General features: G+C 35.4%; 1 protein-coding gene across 10 annotated transcripts in view; it reads left to right on the top strand.

Annotated features, from left to right (window-relative positions):
* The window catches only part of HMBOX1 (homeobox containing 1), a 188,158-nt gene that overhangs the window by 374 nt on the left and 166,604 nt on the right, over positions 1 to 21,180 (top strand). The gene's annotated exons all lie outside the window — the stretch shown is intronic.

Below are 21,180 nucleotides of genomic sequence, written 5' to 3' on the forward strand. Positions count from 1 at the left end.
GTCTCTTTCCTCACTTCTTTCTCTTCACTTTTTTTGTTTTTTTGAGGGGTTTTGGGGAGAAAGTGAGTGGGCTGGGGATGGGTCTCTTAAGCGGCCCGATTGAGAAGAGGGAGGAAACGGGGCTTCCGAGTGGGTAACCCGAACGCAGGGTGTGGGGTGGGGCAATTTGTGGGGGGCGATAATTGAAAGGCGTCGGCTGCTCCCCAACTCTTTTCTCCTGGTTTCCTCCACTGTGGGCGGAAGGTTTGAATCCTGGAGGTGGGGTCTCCTGTTTGGAGTTTGGGAAACTGCGAGGTGAATTTGAGGTGTGTGGATTTGTTTGGGGTTTATAAGTGTGTTTTAAACTGTGACGTGTACTTGTGTGATGTGTTAGTAACGAATAAATGTCTGTAGATACGAAGTTAGATAGCTGGAGTCATAGCTTTTAACTGGGCCTGGGCAGAGAAGCGTGCGTGAGGTCCCGAGTCCTGGACCTCTGGGCTGGCGACGTGGTGCGGGGTAGCTGGGGTTAGCAACTCGTTTGTGTCCCATTGCCGGCTCACACTTCTCCCCGCCTCCGCCCCCTCCCCTGGACAAATCTCCACCCCAAACTCCGGGCTGAAGAATTTTAGAAATGAGGTGGTTTGGAGATGGATTTTTGCATCCTTAAGTCCATAGATAGGTGGGAAAGGAAAAGTGTTCTTAATATTTTATTCCGGAACCGTGTTTTGGTTACACTATTGGGGCTACTCTGAAAGGAGTCCTCCACCCACCCTCACCCCGAAACAGTAGGTAGATGTATCTTGTCGTCTTCACGTTAAATGAAATAAACATTACTTAAGGTTCGGGGGCGTGCTGTGGGGGTCTGGAGTGCTGACATGTGTATGCGTCTCTGTGTGTCTACTAAGGACATAGAATGACTGTTGTGTATCTTAAGATAGGGAGACTTATTTTCGTAGTAGGAAAACTGTTGGAAATTATTTGGGGGCGGGGGGAGTAGCAGAAAAGCGCTGCTTGTATTTTTCTTCTACCCCACCCTGTTCTGTTTCGGATTTGTCTGAAAGCTCGTATGGAAGAGTGAGGAAGCATTGGGTGAGTGAAGGATGGAAGGCAGTTGACATGAAAGATACTATACTGTGTAAAGTTGAATGGTGTAAAGTGATTGCTGCTTTTTACCCTGAAGCTTTAAGAAACCCTTATGTATCTAATAGGATAGAATGATGTGACTAGTTCATTTCTCTCGGATCCTTCAGGTATAGAAACCTCTGTCTTCCCTTCTTCCTTCCCTTCTTCGTTGTTTCAGTCCTTTCTTTCTTTCTTGGCATGCTACATTTCTTTTCCTGGATGGACATGATGCCTCTTGTGCCTGTTTATTTAGTTTGTGCTAATATGATTGTGCTTTTTGTGGTTTTGCTATAAAATGCATCATTAGATGAAGAGGACTTGCATTTGTTTTTATTTTGCATTTATGCCACAGGTAATTGTCACATCAGGATTGAAGTGCTTTGCATTAAACTGATTTTAAAATTGCACAACTAAGTTGTTAGAGCTAGGTGAATTGGAATATTTGAATTCTGATTTTTTTCTCAAGTTTAAAGTAGAGTTATAAAGGCAAGAGGATTGCAACATCTTTTTTTCTCACAGTCTTTAATATTTAATAACATTACACCAGGAGAATTTAAGACCGTATATTTTGTAGTTTTTTCAGTCCAAAATTGAAAATTTTCACTAATACTTCTGTGACAGTTGTGTGTGTGTGTGTGTGTGTGTGTGTGTGTGTGTGTGTAATGGACCTTTACATGACTAAAGGAATTGGCATAATTGCTCTTTTAACTGTTGAGACTTCAAAGCATTTACATATTTGGCTACAAATTGATCAATTCTTGAACCTAAGAGTAAAGGACCTCAGATTCCATAAAAACTGAAAAGTCACATAGATATAATATGTGGTTTTCTGGTATGTCTTATAACCTTAGATTTGAAATTTCTGCAGTTGATCATTCACACAGATAAGCTGACTATAAATATGAGGTAGTATGTATATTTAGATTGACCTGAATAGAAAAAAAACTTGTGTTTTTTAAATCTCAAATTTAGGCTATGTTGATACAAGGCTGAACCTTTGATTTGTTACAGACTAGGATTTCCACAATTTTTTGTTTTAATCTTCTATCTTAACCTGAAATATTACTTTGCCAAAACTGGAGGAAAATCCTGTATAATTATATAATAGAGTATACATTTGCTGAAAGATATCCTTTTAGATGTAGTTTTTAGATGTTCAGTACTTATTTTAGAAATAAAAAACTCAAATGTTTAAGAGTTGGTAAAATATTATCTTCCACCTTCCCTACCTCAGATTTTCTTTTTGTTTTCTTCCGTGGAAATGCAAAGTTACTTACTGGAAAAGCTTTCATTAAACTTTTTCTGACTAGTAGTCTGGTTGAAATCACTAAAGGTAAACCAAACCTATTCCTTGCATTTAGTGGAGGTGATTCTGTTGCATTTTAAGCACTGAGCATTAAAATGATGTAAAGCCTTTACTGCAGGTTAAAACATAAAACACTGTCAGCGTGTGGAAGTCATATGGTTTATGAAAAAAGTAGAAAATCAGGGCATTGGTGCCTGTCCAGCTTAAAATTTCATCCCGTAACTGTGAAAGACACATTTATTTGAATATGATTGCTTCTAAAAATGTTGCCTGTATTATGGGAAGTTGAGAATCCAAACTGTTTTTAACCAATCTGTTGCTAGTTTAGTGTATTGCATATCATGAATACTGTGGTTGCAAATGTGCATCAGGGAGCCTTTAGGGGTCAGCTTTATGTTGAATGTCTTTGGTGAGGCTTCATTTTCACTGGTGTATGAACAGATTTCACTCTTCTTAGCACAAATCCATAGTTGAAGCATCACTAATAGTACTGGTAAATTATAAAATATATTGCAACAAATCTCATAAGTTAATCATTTTTAAAAAATAGAGGTAACAAGTTTATGGCTGTTTTTGTGGAACGTGTTGAAATGGCATTGCTTGTTTCAGTAGATGTTGAACACATTGGGGATACTTATACTAAGTTTGTTCATTTGGGGTCTTTTGTATGCTATTTTCAGTCCATCCACTTTTAAATGTTGCAGACAGCTTCCGTGTTTCTTGTAAAACCATGTTTGCTTTTTTGGTTCATTTCTTTGCAGCTCTTGCATCTATTATTTTTGTCTGCAGATCTTTAAACTTGAAGTATTTCTCTTGGAAATTAGAAATTTACCCTAGGGTGTCATTTTTCATAAATGAAAGTTGGTGTACCACTCAGCCTTTTAAAAATGTGAACATTTATAGGTAAACTAGAAAGTGCTCAGTGAAAATGTGTTGAATTTGTTTGTTTTGAGAACCTGCTTTATTTAGTTTTTTTGGCTTCCAGAGTTAATTTTGTAGCTCCCTTTGCTTTTTGGCTGGATTTTTCTCTTTAACTGCTGGGTTTTGCTTCTCAATTTAGTAGAACTTTAATTTATAAAAAAAATTGTTATGAGTGGAAATCACAGCTTGTCTAGAGTGTCATATAGCTATATTTACATATGCACTCACATAAAGCACCATTATGTTTGTTTATATATGAAATTGGTGTATATTTGTGAGACATACAGCCTGTAAAAAAGGAATCTGAACCATAGATAACAGGAGGCTAAACAGTGGCTCAAACTAGAAACCGGAGTAACTACCACCATATGCTGTCCACATGATAGGAACTATGGAGATTTTCACCATCATTATAAAGCATTATTTTAACAGATTCTGCCAAAATCTGTTTCTCTCAAAATGGAAGCTATTGGTATTGAAATTTTTCTCAAAATAGTATTAATTACTAGGTGACTTAGATTCCTACGTGCAGCTGTCTCCCCACCTGACTCTTACAGGTCTTAGGGCCCAACATAACTAAAGATTTTTCTGATTATTTGAGGTATAACTTCTAGTTGGAGACTGTTTAAACTTAATCCAGTGCTTTAGATAACTTGCTTTTCTTGATCTTAGATGAAACAAGTTGGAAATTTATTATAACATGTCTTGGACACTTTCCAAGAGCATTTAGTTACTGGAAGTCTTTGGCTCTAGCATAGTTTTACCCTTACAATGGTAATAAGGTTGAACTTACAGTAAGTTTTTCCAGTAGTTATTATAATTCTGATGCAGTACTTTACAGATCCTTGACTTGGGGTATAAGTAAGGATAGCAGTTTTTATTTTTGCTTTTTCATTTTTCAAAGGAGAAAAAACTATATTTAGCTTCGAAGTTATGAGTTATTTTAGTTTTTTTGAATCTTACAATAGGTGTCTATAGACCCTTCCTTATAAATGATCAGATGAATCTAATTTATTCAGATGGCATTTAGGTTTTTTTACAACTTAGAATGCCAGTTAGATAAGAATGTTTACTAAATTGCACATATTCTCAGTAGCTTCTCTATTTTGTGTTCAGTGATTGTGTGTGGTTTATCAAAAACATTTAATAGCTCTCTTTACTGCATACATATTAAACAATTAGTATGGTGTTGCCAAGGGGCAGTCATTTTAATGTATATAGTTACAGTTTTCAGAAAGGGGAAAGTCAAATGCTGTGGCTATTGCTGAAATGAAGATGACCCGAGACTAAATTTATCTGCTTTAAGATTTTGATAAAGTAGTGGTGTGATTAAAATGTGAAGCTGTAGGGTGGGGCCTAGTCAGTCAAGACTTGAGTTATTCTGATTCTCCACATCCAATCATAGAATCAAGTTGATTTTATATCCTTTGTATCTATCAGTTCACTTCATTATATGCTATTCCCTCAATTCAGGCCTTTATCATTTCTGTCTTGCCACATCAGTCTCTTAACTAATCTTACTGCTTTCACTATTTTTTCTTAGTCATTTTTCACTCCTACTGAGTGATCTTGCTAAAACAAAATGTGAATTTGATTGTTAGCCGTAACTTTGCCTGTAATCCTTCAGTGGCTCCCCAGCCTTTCAAATAAATCTAAACTGTCATTCCACCTGTGTCCCAGTCCTGGCTTTGCTCATTACTGGCTATGTGACTTTGGGTAAGTCATTTAATCTGTCTGTTCCTCATTTTCCTCATCTGTAGAATGCGGATAAACAGTTCGCACTTTATAGGATTATCATGAGCCCTTAGAATGCTGTTAAGTCCCTAGAATACTTCAGGCATATCATAAATGTTAACTATTATTATTATCACGTTATTCCATGTATTTTGTGTTCTGGTTCCTGCCTTGTATTTTATCATTATCAACTCCAGACCCTATGCCTTTGCCATGCCAAACTACTGGTAGGCCAAACAGGCACTCTTTAGCATAGATAAGGAGGGTTGGGTACATTATTAGTCTGTAAGGGTTGCAATTGTTAGTAATGTCTTCAAAAGTAAGGAATTAATTGTGAACTTTAAAACCTATTGCTGTATAAAGAATGATAGTATATTCTGTTGCTTTGGCTTCTGTTTTTTCCTCTCTAAATAAAAGGCAGTATTAGATTATTGCCTATTTCAGACAATTCAAAGTTTATTTTTTTTGCCTTAATACATTTTTATGTTTCTAACATAGTTTCCCCCTTGCTAATCCAACCTATTCATCTTCTTACCTAACTTCATGAAAGCCCTTTAAATCTGTATAGTTTCTTTCACTTTTTTCCCCACACATCCAAATTCTTACTCTATTTCAGTTTTGTTGTTTTTTTTTAACATGGCTATAGAGACAATTGAGTAGTTGCATTATGGGATTTGGAAGCTTCTTTGACAAACATCTGTTTTATTTACATACTAATATTTATACTTGAGGTTGGGTGGCTAGTTTATTTCTACTGCTTCAGTTGATTTTCCAAAGTGGTAGATGATACACATATATGGCAATTTATATTTGTGTCTCATTCCTCTCGAGGAGAAAGAATGTTCTGTTTTTACCAAATTGAGACAAGGATAAATGTTACCCACAACTATGGTATAGAGGCAGCAAGATGATAGCTAAGGTACCAGTCCAGATAAAATGTAATTTTTGTAGGAGGCTAAATTATGACTGTAGTTTGCAGTCATTTGCTGGGCATATACATTCATGGAACATAATTGTTCATCGTGGAGAACTTGAAAGTAGCTGTTCTGAATATTATCTTTATTTTGTTGAAAATCCATTTTCTGGAGTCAAAGATAGCCTATGTTTAGTTTTACATAGTAGCTGTTTAGAACCATTCAGGACAAGAATATTTGCTGTACACTCTGTTGTCTGAGGAAGACCTCTCTGAAAAGATGGCATGATGTTATTTATTTGAAATTCTGTATCCTCTTTTCCAATAAACTTTCATTTTCCTCCAAAGGTGGTAGGTCTAAAGGTTAAATAAAAATATTTTTTAGTTTTTTGCCTTCAAAAAAGTATTTTTCTTTTAGTAAAGTATAATAATTTAAAAATAAATCTATTACTTTTATTTCAATGCAACACAGCCATCATCCAACCTTGTCTTCCCTAAAACAAGGAATTATTTACAAGAGTACAAGTTATTGGTTACTTCCCATTTTAAGTTCCATTTTCTGAAATAGAATGTCTTAATTGACAGCATGTCAATTAAGTGAGTTCACTATGTTATTGACAATGTAAGTTTGTATGTATAAAAGATTAGGTCTCTACTTTCTGGTCAGCTAAATAGGCTATTTAGGTCAATTTAAAAAAATATATATGGTATTTTTGTTACTAATTAAAGTAATACGTTGTTTGCTTATTCATTTATTTTGAATTATTATTCATTTTGAAATAATTGTAGATTCACAGGACGTTGCAAAAATAGTAGAAAGGGCCCTATACCTTTCACCCAGTTTCCCCTAATGGTTACATCTTATGTAACTTTAGTGCAGTATTAAAATTGGGAAATTGATATTGGTACAGTGTATGTTTATAGTTCTGTGCCATTTTATTATGTGTGGATTCTATAACCACCACCACAATCAGATACTATTCAAGAACTATTCTGTTGTTATAAAGATTGAGTAAGCACCCTCTTAGTCATAAATTTTGTTTTGTCAAATATAACTAAGGAGAAGGACACCAATTAACCAATTATTGAATCAGTAATTTCACTCTTTTGCCTTTTGTAGTAGTTCAGAAATTCTTTTGGCACATCTTGAAATTTCTTATGGAAAATTCCAATGAGACTTTCTTGTGAGAATTTAAAAATTGGCAAGCTTTACTTAATTGAGGATTTATAATATTAATACCCATTAAACTTGTTAGTAAAAGTTAGTAACCTTGACATTTTTGGTAAAGTGCAAGTTTTAAATGAATTCAAGGCTTAAGTGATATATTTCTTGCCAGACTGGAAGTATGCTAGAATCTGTATAAGATAACCAAATTATAATTATTCTGATGTTAGTTTGGTCTTTAACAGTGTTAAAACAAACTTGCCAGATTAATTGATTGTGAGCTCATGTGGTAGTTTTATTTTGGATTTGTTCTAAGGGAACGCTCTTCAGAGAAAGTCAGTTCAAAGATTATTTCCAGAGAAAGGATCTGTAGAGGAAAAAAAGGGTTCCAGATACTATTGTTAGTCTAGGTACAAGAAAGGACTATCAGGTTAAAGGCTGGTTACAGGACTGACCTTTGCCTTCTCTTTATCAGTTGTGTAAATTAAGAAACCTGTCTTTAAAGATGAGGCTATTAATTTAATATACTACTAATTATCATAGACATCAGATAACAAAGATCTGCTTTAAACAGGCTAACAAAAGATTTTCAAACATGTTACCAAAAAAGATATATCATTGTGGGCTTTTTCTCCTCTGAGTTTGAGACAGTTTTTTGTGCACAATGATAATTTCCTTTGAAAACATCAATTAAATTCTAATTTGTTTCATTGACAAGAACATGGCAAGTATTGGTGGTACTTTCTCATAAGTCAGGTTCGTATTTAGAAAACTTTTTGGCTATACTGAAATTTCACTTCCTGGTGCAATTTTTTTTTCCTCTTTGGATTTATCTGTTGCCAGCTTTTTATTTATCTCGGTGTATAATCTAAAAAAAAATAGTATTTTAATCAGGGATTCTTTTGGCTTTAGAGAGAGGTTGTTATAGGGATCCAGCTGTTTGGGGTTATGCAAAAGGGAAATCTGTCAGGAATCTGAGAAGCTAGTCTATCTGCCTCTCATTCTGTGGATGTATGGTTTCTTGTCTTGCCTTCTCTTTTTTTGTCTGCTTCATCAACCTTTTGTTACTTCTCCTTTCCACTTCTATTTGCCTTGCTGTATTTTTTCCACAGTTTGTTTCTCCATGACTTTGACTTACAGGTGGATTTGGTTTGCCAGTGGTGCTGACTTGAACTGTTCTTTTCTTTTGACTAAAGCTTACTTCTTAGTGGTGACTGTGCTTCTTTTATTTAGTTCAAGTGGCTAGAGAGAAATCTGAATGTATTGCATGACCATGAGTTAGATGTCAATTTGTATTTCATGACCTTGGGGATAGGACACAAGGGGAAGTCACCTTTTTATACAAGGCTAATGCTTTTGGTGCTCTGCATGAGGAGGATTCTCTTGTAGAGGTTGAACAGGGCATTCAGTTAAACATGTCAAGTATAGCAGCGCATGTTTAGGTACTCTGTGGGATATAAAGATTAGTTGGATTTAATCCTTTTCTTCAAAGATCAAATAATTTGCAGGAAATGGCAAAAGTCTCAGTGTAATTTAGTGTTAGCTTTTTATGTTCTTCACCTCAGGCAAACCAGAAAGATGACAAAGTAGAACTATGGAACTAGATAGGATTAAGGACAGAACCAGAGGTAACACTAGACATGGCTGTTCCATCTTAACAGTTTGAATCACAGATCTGCTAAAGTTTGAAAGTACATGAAGCTATTCTTTCAGGATCCTAGTTGCTGCTGTCAAGGTGGGTCCCCTGTTGACTAAAGAGGCTCTTTTTTCAGTTCTGCCTCTTATCAAGTAAACAGCTTGTTGGCTGTCATTTGCCCCATCATTGAGGTCAAGAGACATCTTAAAAGAACTCACTTTTTCAGAAACAGGAACACTGCTGTAGATATGGTCTATATGGTGACAACCATTTTCATTTCATGAAAGATGAAAACGTCTTTCATTCCTGACAAGCTTTTGTGTTAAATTAATACCCATTAAACTTTCTAGCAAAAGTTAGTAACAAAGATGGAACATTTGGGTCCCCTTACTCTAAAGGCAATAAATAGGCATTCATATGGTGAGTCTGTAGTAGTGAGCATTTTATTTTCTTCACTACAGATCTGACAACGTAAGAATTGACATACTGGGTCAATCCAGTGTCTAGTCAACAACATATGTTATATTTAACAGAGGATCCATGATGTCAGGCAAAGGAACTAGAGCTTTCTTCTCCCTGTGTCAGTATTGGAGTTGGTATGGATTTAAGAGCTAAAAACTCCAAAGCTAAAGTCTTGATTGTGTTAACCAAACCAAGACTGGGATTTTAGAATAAGTCAAGCATAGGCAATGAAAGAATTTAGAAGATCTGTGTCAGATTATATAAGCCATCGAAGATAAACAGTTGGCGAGTCCTAGAGTTCTAATACTTAGACAACACAGGAAGACAGTACATCTCAACTTTTTGAAAAATAATTGCCTGGAAAATATATTAAGATTTTTGTTTTCTGAGCTCCACCCCCAGATTTAAAAAATTTTAGTTGGGCCCAGGAATGTGTCCTTCGTAAATGCCAGGTACTTCTAATAAGATGGCCTTTGGAACTTTTGGAAAATGCACAGACATAACATAAAACCTACTGAGAACTTACTATGTGCTTGGTTTTATGGTAGAATACTTAGTAATGTTAAATGTCTATACAACTTGAAATGTTTCCTCCCTGATATGTGCCTGCCTTATTTTAAATATCCATATCCATCCTCTATAACTGCTTATGCCACTAAATTGTGCCATGGGGTGTGTTTTGGTTAATCGTGGCTGTTTTTCTAGATGTTCTACTTAATGGTTAGTATTATACCCCAAATCATCTAGTCTTTTATGGTATATCATCCATTCATTTTTTTTAACTTTTATATATTTAAAAAAATTTTTTTTAATGTCTACCTTTGAGAGAAAGACAGAGAGACGGTGTGAGTGGGTAAAGGGCAGAGAGAGAGACAGAGACCCAGAATCTGAAGCAGGCTCCAGGCTCTGAGCTGTCAGCACAGAGCCTGATGTGGGGCTCAAAACCTTCTGAGCTGAAGTCGGATGCTCAACTGACTGAGCCACCCAGGTGCCCCTTAAATTTCTATATTTTTATATACCAACTCTTAAGGCAATCCTTCCCCTGGTCCCTACTCCCACCCCCCTTTGGTCGATAAGTTCTCCCTTACCCTTGTTTTCTAAATCTATTAAGCAAGGTTTTTTTTTCAATATATCTGCTTTGATATATCAACCATCTCATGAACCTTTACCCTCACAAAGTAATTTCTCACCTTTTTTTTCTTTTTTTTTTTAATGTCATCATTCTTCTCAGAGTCTTTTAATTAATCCTAGAATATTGAGCTGATTGAGAACATGGACTTGAGACTACCTAGGTGTAAATCTGACTTCCACACAACTTACTGTGTAACTTTGCATGAACCTTGCTGTATGTATCCATTTTTCTTTCTATAAATTGGAGATAAATAATTGTACCCATATCACAGGATTGTTGTGGGCATATGAGGCAATATTTGTAAAGTGCTTAGGTGACTGGTTCCACAGATGAAGGCACACCTTATCATTTTACTATTAGTTGGCCTCTACTTCTGTTTCTAAGGTATTTACTCTCCTGAATCATTAGAATTCTCATATGTTGCAAGTAATGTTTTTCTAGCTATTTTTGTTCGTTGATTTGTTTTTCTTCTCAGTTAACCTTTTGTAGGCTTTAATTGCATTTGATGCAAATGCCTATTTCCTTTTAGTTAAAATTCTTTCTATCCAGATCTTCTCTCTTCCATCATCCTTTTACTTTCTTTTTAAAATTTATCTCTGGTCTTGGAGTTCCTGGACTTAAAACCTTTAAAACACCCCTTTAGTACTTTCCTTTTCATGCTTCTCTCCCTCCTCCCCCATCTAATTCATCAGCAATGTTCCACTGATTCTTTCACCATCACATCTCTTAGATCTTTTTACATCTATAGTTGCCATCCTCATCAGTTCTTGCTGAGATGATTACAACAGTAAAACTGGCCTCTCTGCCTCTTCCCTACTTTATTCCATGGTGCACAGTACTTTTAGAATAATTTTCATCAAACACTTTTCATCAAGTCATTCAAGAAGTTGCTGTACCTTAGTTTGAATTGTGTTATATTCCAGTTTTAATCCCCATGCTTTTTTTTTTAAGGTTCTTTAACATTTTCTTTCCTCCCTTACTGATATTGTGTTTTCTTATTCCTAAAGATTTTTTTCTCAATTACGTTCAAGTAAATTACCTTTCTTCCTGCTATATGTTTTCAGCCTTCATTTCTTGGTATTTTCTACTTTCTCCCACTTAATATCTTGTATATCCTTATCTTGCCAGTTAAAACCTTCTTAATAAAGCCCACTTAAAGCCTTTTCTCTCTGAGGAGGTACTTTCCGATGAATTCTGTCACACTTGGCCCAGTCATTTACTCCATATATAAGCTGTACATGTGCACTCAGCTAATAGTATATATAATTTGAATTTACTTACAATGTGTATCACATTTTAAATATTCTAGTTTTCATTTTGTGTATGAATTAGATTCTAGCTGAAGTGTAAGTTCCTTTAGTCTCTTATTGACTTATCCCTCTCTGCATTCTTTTTCCTTCCCCTTTAATTTTCAAAGTCCATTTATTCTTATTCATCTAATATTGATTACATATGATATATAAGACATAGGCCTAAACTCTAGGAAGCTCACAGTTTGGATTTGATAAGATCAGAAAGAAGATTGAACCCAGAGGTACAGATTTCAATACTGCACCTGAGTTATTCTTGGTTCAGTAATTTCTCTGATCTACCCTCAAAAATAGTGATTAACACCAGGTAGATTGCCGAGTTTAGCTTCCTGACAAATACTTTTGGCTGTAGAATGCTGGTACCAATGATAGTGATTAAGAATGGTCATTGTAGATGATACCTAAGAGTTTTAAGTTCCCTCTTTCCTGAGGATAAGCTCAGTTTTCCCCTCTTTTTGCCGGAACAGCAGGAGATATACGGACTTAGAATTGCAATTATAATGTTATTACATAGAAAAGAATCCAAACAATGAAGAAGTATTTGTAAAATAATAAGTGTAGCTACCCTCTCCTCTTCCTAACATATTCTACCCCAGTGTTCTATTACTCATAACAAACCTCTTCAAAACAGTAGCTTAAAACAACAAAATGATTTTATTATTCTCTTACAGGGTTCTGGGGGTTTAGTTAAGTGATTCTTACTTGGGATTTCTTACCTGGAGTCATCTGAACTAGCTCACTCATGTGTCTGATGCCCAGGTTGGGAGAACTCAAAACAACTGAAGGCTGGTGGTTCTCCAGTATGGTGGCTTCAGGATAGTTGGACTTCCTACATGGTACCTCAGGGCTCCAAACTCAAGTGTCACAGAGAGAAAGAAAGCTAGGCATATCACTTTTTATGACTTAGCCTTGGAAACCACACAATGTTACTTCCTCTGTATTCTGTTTATTGAGGCAGTCCTGCTGGCCTGCCTGGGTTCAAGAGCACGGAACACAGAATCTTGATAGGAAGAGTGGCAAGGTTCTAGAAGAGCATGTATGAAGGAAATATTGTTATGTCAGTTATGGAAAATGCAAGAGGGATTGCATGGGATAAATGCTATTAGTAATTTGGTTTACTGTCAGATCTTTTTCTTTGCATGTACAAATCGTATTTCCAAATACCAACTTAAATAATTGTATCATATCCAACTTACATCTCTTTAACAATATGTGATGGTGTCAGTACATAGACTCACCTTAAATTTTTGTACATCAAAATGAGTGAATCATACATAATTTGCTATTACAATGGTAGACATTTAAGCTTTCTGAAATTTATGCATAAGGAACCTCTCTTGACTGGTGTTGGATGGTCCTGCAGTAAATGTTGCAGTGAATAGAACTGTGTAGTCAAAGATAATAAGCTTTCTCCTTATGCTGCTCTTCCAACCATCTGGAAGTTGTTTTTTAAATTTCTTTTGTTTCTTTTGCTGCTTCTGCCATCTTTTCCTGCCCTGACCTATTCAGTAATTCTGTGCTTCTGTTTTGATCTCAGAAAGGTTGTGCTAGAAATGGGAATATCATCATATATAAATTAAAGCTATCTTATTCACTTACTATCTTATCCACGTTGTGAAGTTAAGGGTAGTTTTTTTTTTCTTCCTGTTATGTATAGAAAAGCCATCTTATATGACTTACTTTGAATTAGTAGTTGATCATTTATTCAAAAAAGTTGGTTATAGTAAAAATCATTAAAAACTAATTACTTTAATGAAAATATATACATATACATGTATTCATCAATTGTTTGATACAAGGCAGTAGTTCTCAGTTGGGATAATTTTACCCCCTAGAGATATTTGGCAATGTTTGGAGACATTTTTGATTGTCATAGCTGGGTGAGGGTGCTGTTGCCGTTGTGGGTAGTAAAGAGGCTAGGGATATGCTGCCAAACATCTTTGAATTCAGAGGGCAGTATTGTACCACAATCTCCAAAGAATTTTCCAGTCCAAAATGTCCAGAGTGCCAGGATCAAGAAACCTTGATCTAAGGGTAAGGGCTTTCTTTTCTTGGTATATGAATCCACAGATTGGCACTCTGCATTAGATTTTCATGCATATACTATACCCAAATGTATTATTTACGATTTCAAGTTTTGATTTCTTTAAAATGGAGAGAGACCTTGAAGACACTTACTTTATAATCTGTGAATCAAATCTTAATATTTTATTATTTTCCCCAAGTTTTTTATGGTAGTCTCACCCACACCCAACTCAATAGCATTTTCTTTTTTAGATTTTTTTTTAATGTTTATTTTATTTATTTTTGAGAGAGAGAGATTGTGTGTGCAAGCAGGGGAGGGGCAGAGACGGTGAGGGAGACACAGAATCTGAAGCAGGCTCCAGGCTCTAAGCTGTCAGCACAGAGCCTGGTGTGGGGCTCAAACTCATGAACTGTGAGATCATGGCCTGAGCTGAAATTGGACCCCTAACTGACTGAGCCACCCAGGTGCCCCAGTATTTTCTTTTTTAAAGTAAATCATCTATTATACCAAAATATTCCACCTGTTTTTTTTTCTACTTAGTTTTCATAGAAACAATTCTTCATGCTCCTATTTTGTTGGTTTTAGATGATAGATAATTAAATCCCACAACTGCAAGAATACTTGATGTATTCCTGTGAGGGATACAAACCAATCTACTCTTGGTTGGCACAAAGAAGAGTGTATGAGGTAGGTGCCATTAGCATCCCATATCTGGTTTAAAAGGGGAATTTGGATGGCATTGATTGGTTGTGATGGTTGGTTAAGTGGAGGTTGGCTAAGAGCTTCTACATGAACAGTAAGGAACTGAGAAATTTTTGTTGTTAAAAAGAATTGTTCTCAAAGTAAGTTCATTGAAAACCATTTCTTAAATAAATGAACAAGTCCAAAACAAACCATACACACATGGAAAGCAAACACAGACAAACAAAAAAAGTACAAGCATAAGACAGTGTTATATTACAGTTGAGTTTTGTCTTACTCCAAACTGGTAGAATTTGTGAGGATATCATGGAGGATAAAGGACAGAGGCAATACCAGTGGTGGCCTTCAAAAGAGACTAATGATCTTCACTCTTGATGTACATGCTTTGGAATTAGCAATTTTAGGTATTTGTGATTATCAGGAAGCCATTTCTATCTAAAAATTAATAAATTGTTTGCTGGGTTCCAATCCCTTTCATGAAGCATATTTTTGTGTGTGCTTCAAAGACTATTATCAGCTGGCTATATCCTATTTACCAACTCTGTTTTAAGCAGGTTAACTTCCATGATTGTCTTGTACTTCTGGATTACCTTTATCTGGACCTTTGCATAATAAACCCCATCAGCCAGTTTCCTGCTTTTTACCAAAACATTTTTTATACTTCTTTAAAATACTTAAAGTCAGAATCTCAATTTTCACTAAATAATTGGTTCTAACACATTTTCAATTGTTATATTACTAGCACATTTTTTAGTTTTGATTATATGAATTTTCATAGTATATGCATAATTTTGGCTACGTGAACTTGTGCAAGCTGATTTATTGCCTAATAAAGTGGTGTTACTTAGAATTTCATCAGAGATTAATCAGAGAAATCTGGAAACTGGCATTTTAGATACCCGGTGAATTATCTAATAACTAGTATCCAGTGGGAAATAGAACCTGAATTAAATGGTTGCTCCTTTCAGAGCTAGAAGATTAAGCTCAATTAGAATAGAATTGTTAAAGTTGTTAATTACTATTTGTGTAGTTATTGGGGGAAAATATTACCTCTTTTTCCCTGCACTTTCTCTTAATGGTGTTTTTTGTTTGTTTTGTTTTTGTTTTTTTTTTTAAATCTAGAGAAACAGTAAGAGAAGGATAAGAGATTACTTAGAGCATCATGGCTGGGTTAACTCTTAATGAGATTTTTAAAAATAATAATTTCTTTTAAGCTTTTATGAAAACAAAATTTATTGCATAGAAAACTATTTTGTGTATTTATGTAGTTGTCTTACATGACATTTATAAAATATATTACATTTATGAAATACTCATGTGAACATTTTTTTTACTTTGTATTTCCATTTCCACTCCCCTTTTGTTTTTTTAAAAGTTTATTTATTTATTTTGAGAGAGACAGAGTGTGAGTGGGAGAGGGGCAGAGAGAAGAGAGGGAGAGAGAGAATCTCAAGCAGGCTCCGTGCATGGTCAGCATGCAGAGCCTGATGTGGGGCTCAAACCCATGAAACCATGAGATCATGACCCAAGCTGAGATCAAGAGTTGGTCGCTTAACTGACTGAGCCACCCAGGCGTACCCCTCTGCCTTTTCAAGCCTAATAGTATAAGTAGAGATTCTTAGGAAAAACTTTTTGAAAAGGATGTTTTGAACAGATTATCAAACTAATAATTCCTGATGTATCAAGATAATAAATTTTAAGTCAAACATATTTTAAATGTTATCACAATTATGTGGAAAATAATTAAATGGGAATTTTGAGACAGAAAAACTAATTTCTTTTAAATGAAAGATTATTGTCCAAATGAACCATATATGCAGGATTCAGTTTAGAAGAGGCACAGTAAATATTTTAAGGCAGTTTATTGAATATGTGTCATGATGATTTTTCCATTGTTGGTACTTCTATCAACAAGCTTTAATGCAGAATCCTTGAAAGGAAAGGACCAAAAATAATCTGGTTTATCAGTTGTGTCCAATAAGGAAATTAAGGGAGAAAAATGTTCTTGTCTTAAGTCTTATTGCCAGGGTAGAACCCAGGTCACCTATCTTCTCATTTTACATTCTCTCTATTGTACTACATGTTAGAAAAGGCAACTGAAACTTTCTAATTCATTGTGCTCAAATTCTGTAAATTTGTGATGGACATTTAGGGAATTTGAACAACTTCCTTTTTATAGATTTTTAACAGTGATTCATTCAGTTTATGTCTCTTTTGTTTACATTATTTATTATATAGTAAACATCATCTAAACAATCCTATACAAGTAGTATAAAAATGATTTATACAGTTAGTGATTTCTTATATGCCTGTGCACCTGACTGTATGTCATAGGAGGGCTATAGGCTACTCAGCATCTTTGAGGGATCTTAGCTTCTCTTCTGCTTTTGTTTTGAGTTGTCTAACCATTTGTTGACCTTCACATTATACCCCTCTCCTAGAGATCTCCTAAGTAACGTATGTATGCTTGGTCTTTGTATTACCTGATTGAATTTATTGATACAGTTTGGAACATCATGTGTATAATGTCTAGTTAATGGTTTATGCTGATTGAAATATAATTTTTTGCATTAATTTCCAAATGAATATAGGAACATGTTGTTTGGTTTGGTTTGTACTTTTATTTTAAAATGAAAATACAATCAGCTTGCCTTGTTTGGATTTATAGGATCTTACTTAGGACAATAATTTATCTGATTTTAAAGACTAAATTTTTCCTTCAAATTCAGACCTACTTTTTTATTGAGGGAAAGGGAAGAAAATTGACATTAATTATATATTGTTTGAATTTTTATCTTTTAATTATAAACTTGAAAATATATTTATAAAAGCAAAAATAGATGAACATTTATTAAAATCTGGATTATGCAGAAGGCCCTAAAATTTGGCATTGATAGATAATACTACCAGAGTAGTTGGAGCATTTGAAAACTTATGTTTTTTAATGCCTCTAAGAGAGGCAGAGAGAGAGGGGGACAGAGGATCCCAAGCGGTTCTGTGCTTACAGCGGAGAGTCCAAATAATGGGGCTCAAACTCACAAACTGTGAGATCATGACCTGAGCTGAAGTCAGCTGCTTAACAACTGCGCCTTCCAAGGGCCTGCAACACATTGTTTTTTAATTTTCCAATCACTGACTGACTGATTCTTCTGTAAAATATAATAAAAATGAATGACTAGAAAAATGAAATGGAAAAAAATAGCCAAAGAAATATAAGATACAAGTCCAAATATTTTATCAGATTCAACAGATACAGTAATACTACTTTGTCAAATTGTTATTAAAATTTATTTTTTTATTTTTTGTTTTTAGAGAGAGTGCATGTGTATAGTGAGGGGAGCAAGGGGCAGAGAGAGAGGGAGAATCTTTTTTTTTTAATGTTTGTTTGCTTCTTTATTTATTTATTTTGAGAGAGAAAACATGAACTGAGGAAGGGCAGAGAGAGAGGGAGAGAAAGAATCCCAAGCAGGCTCCGCCCTCTCAGTGTGCAGAGCCTGATGTGGGGCTTGAACTCAAAAACTGTGAAATCATGACCTGAGCTGAAGTTGGATGCTTAACCAATTGAGCCACCCAGGCACTCCAGTGGGAGAGAGAATCTTAAGCAGGCTCCATACTCAGCAAGGAGCCCTGTGTGGGGCTCAGTCTCATGACCCTGAGATCATGACCTGAACTGAAATCAATAGTTGGATGTTTAACCGGTTGAGCCACCCGGACACCCCACATTGTTATTAAAATTTCTAAACATGTATTCTCAACTTCTGTAATTACCTAGTCATGGACCAATTTCATACAGTAACAGTGCACATAGATAGGCATTGGTCTGCAGACTACACTTTGAGGAGCACTGTTCTAGAACACACAAATGTTACAAATAACTAGGCTACAAAGCTCTCTTTTTACAGCAAATACTACCTACAAGTAATATGCAGGTGCTTGACCTACTGAAGTGCTAAATTTGCCTCTGTGACCAAAAAGTGAGACTTGGGAACATAGAAAAAGGAAAAAACACAATTTTATTGAGATGTAATTTAGATAACATAAAATTCAATTGTATTAAGTGTACAGTTCAATGTTTTAGTAAATTTGCTGACTTTTTGCAAAATATCACCTGAGGTATAAACCCAAAATAACTGAAATGAGGTATTCAAACAAAAATTTATACATTAATGTTCCTGACAGCATTATTATTCATAATAGACAAAAGTAGAAACAACTCGAATGTATATCAGTTGAATGGATGAATAAAAATATAGAACATTTTCATCACCTTGGTAATATCTTTGATGCTTTTCTATACTTAATTCCTATTCCTATCCCCAGCCTCAGGTAAGCCCAAATCTACTTTTTGTGACAATAGATTTGCCTTTTCTGGACATTTTATGTAAATGAGATCATACAGTATATGGTCTTTCGTGTCTGGTCTTCTTTGCTTAGTGTAATATTTTTGAATCTTATCCATGTTGTGGCATATATTGGTATTTCATTCTTTTTTATTGCTGAATAATATTCCATTGTATGGAAATAATACATTTTGTTCATTCACCAGCTAATGAATATTTGGATTGTTTCCAAGTTTGAGGATATTATGAATAATGTTATGTGAACATTTGCATGCAACTTTTGTGTGAACATGTTTTCATGTCTCTTGGATAGATAAGGGGTGGTATTGTTGGCTTGGATGGTAAACTTATATTTAGTTTTTTAAGAAACTGCAAAATTGTTTTACATTCCCACCAGCAATGTATTAGGGTTGAAGTTTATTCATATCCTTGTTGACACTTGTTATTTTCCTTTTGATTATAGTCATTCTTGTGGAAGTAAAGTTAATATTTCATTACTTTTTAGTGGTACTAATTTGCATTTCACTAATGACATTGTCTTTTCATGTGTTTATTGGTCATTCATATATCTTTGGTGAAATATTCATTCAGGTATTTTGCCCATCTTATAATTGGTTTGATTGTCTTACTATCAACTAAGTTGTAAGAATTCTTTATCTTCTCAGATATTTGCTTTCCTGATGTTTTTAACTACTGTTTGGTTTTTTGCTCTTCTTTCTTTTACTGATGTGTTTTGAAGTGATAATTTTCCAAATGGTTCCTTATTTTAAAGAACCACAGGAACTAATGAAAGACCAGTTTTCTGTTTTCAGCCCTATTTCAGAAAGGATTTACATGATCCTAGAGTTTGTTTGCTGAGTGATGCTTAATAACTGAGTCAGTATTTGAAACCAGATATCCTGGTATGTATGTTGGGGGAGCTGTTTTCCCACAGTATCATTGACATAAAGATCAGCTTTTGTTGTAATTCCTCAAGCAGTCAGGTTTCTTTTCTTTTTTTTTTTTTTTAACGTTTTATTTATTCTTGAGACAGGGAGAGACGGAGCATGAACGGGGTAGGGTCAGAGAGAGAGGGAGACACAGAATCTGAAACAGGCTCCAGGCTCTGAGCTGTCAGCACAGAGCCCGACGCGGGGCTTGCACTCACAGACAGTGAGATCGTGACCTGAGCCAAAGTCGGACGCTTAACCGACTGAGCCACCCAGGCGCCCCAAGCAGTCAGGTTTCTTAGTTGGAGCTACAAAAACTGACTATGACTAAGCTAAAAGTAAATTTGTTAAGTGGATGTTAGGAAGCTCTCAGCATTTCTAGGAAGACCGGAGAACCAGGCTTGTACAATGGGAAGAACTGTTGGGAGCTGTCCCCTGGCAGGAACCACAGCCAGGACCAGTTGGCACTTGACTTTTGTTGCTCCCCTGAAACTTAATCTTGCTGCAGTGGACCTTTTTATTTAAGGAGGTTCTTTCTGGTTGTTTGTGACAAAAATTCCCCATTCAAAGTCTAAGGTACATCTGCTTCTGCGCTGTTTCTAAAGGAAATTGGGAAATGAGTATTTGGCATTTTCAAACTTGTTAGTGAGAGACAAATCCTACCTCTTGTTTAAAAATGCTCCAGTATTGGGGTTAAGTGTCCGACTTTGGCTCAGGTCATGACCTTGCTGTGTGTGAGTTTGAGCCCCGTGTCCAGCTCTATGCTGACAGCTCAGAGCCTGGAGCCTGCTTTGGATTCTATGTCTCCCTTGCTCTCTGCCCCTCCCCTGCTCCTCATGGTTGGTCTTTCTCTCAAAAATAAACATTTTAAAAAATGTTTAAGTATTTTCCAACTTAAAGAGACAAAACAAAAGCTCTCTCAACCTCATTTTCCCATGCAGATTCTGCCATATATCTCTTCTCTCCTCTACAGATGATATTGACTACCCTCACCTCCATTTCCTGACCTTTCATAGACTCCTCAATTCACTATTCTCACTAGTCTCCAAAACTGTTTTCTACAGTATAGCTAAAATCCATGGACAAATTTCAGTCTTCTAGTTTGATATCTCAACAGTTTTTGTCAATGATTATGCCTCTTTTCTGAAACACTTCCTTGCTTCTTTGATACCTCCATCTTTTGGCTTTTCTTCTTAGTCTCTCAGAGGCTTCTTCTTGTCCTCCAAATTCTTCATATTCCTCAAGGGTCTGCTCCGGGCCCTGTTATCATTATGTATTGCACAGGCAAGCTCATTTATTCCCATAACCTGTTACCACTTTTCCAGATTTGTCTGTTGAATTTCAAAAAGAACTTTATATCCAACTAGCCATTTCTTCTTCTGTCTCAAAGCCATCTCCAAGTTACTATTTTTAGAAACCACACTCAGGTTTTCCCTTCTTCTAGTATTGTTACTGCTTGAAGTGACACCACCAATCAACATCTGTATAAGCTAGAAACCT

This window comes from Prionailurus viverrinus, chromosome B1, assembly GCF_022837055.1.
Source record: "Prionailurus viverrinus isolate Anna chromosome B1, UM_Priviv_1.0, whole genome shotgun sequence".
Taxonomy (NCBI): domain Eukaryota; kingdom Metazoa; phylum Chordata; class Mammalia; order Carnivora; family Felidae; genus Prionailurus; species Prionailurus viverrinus.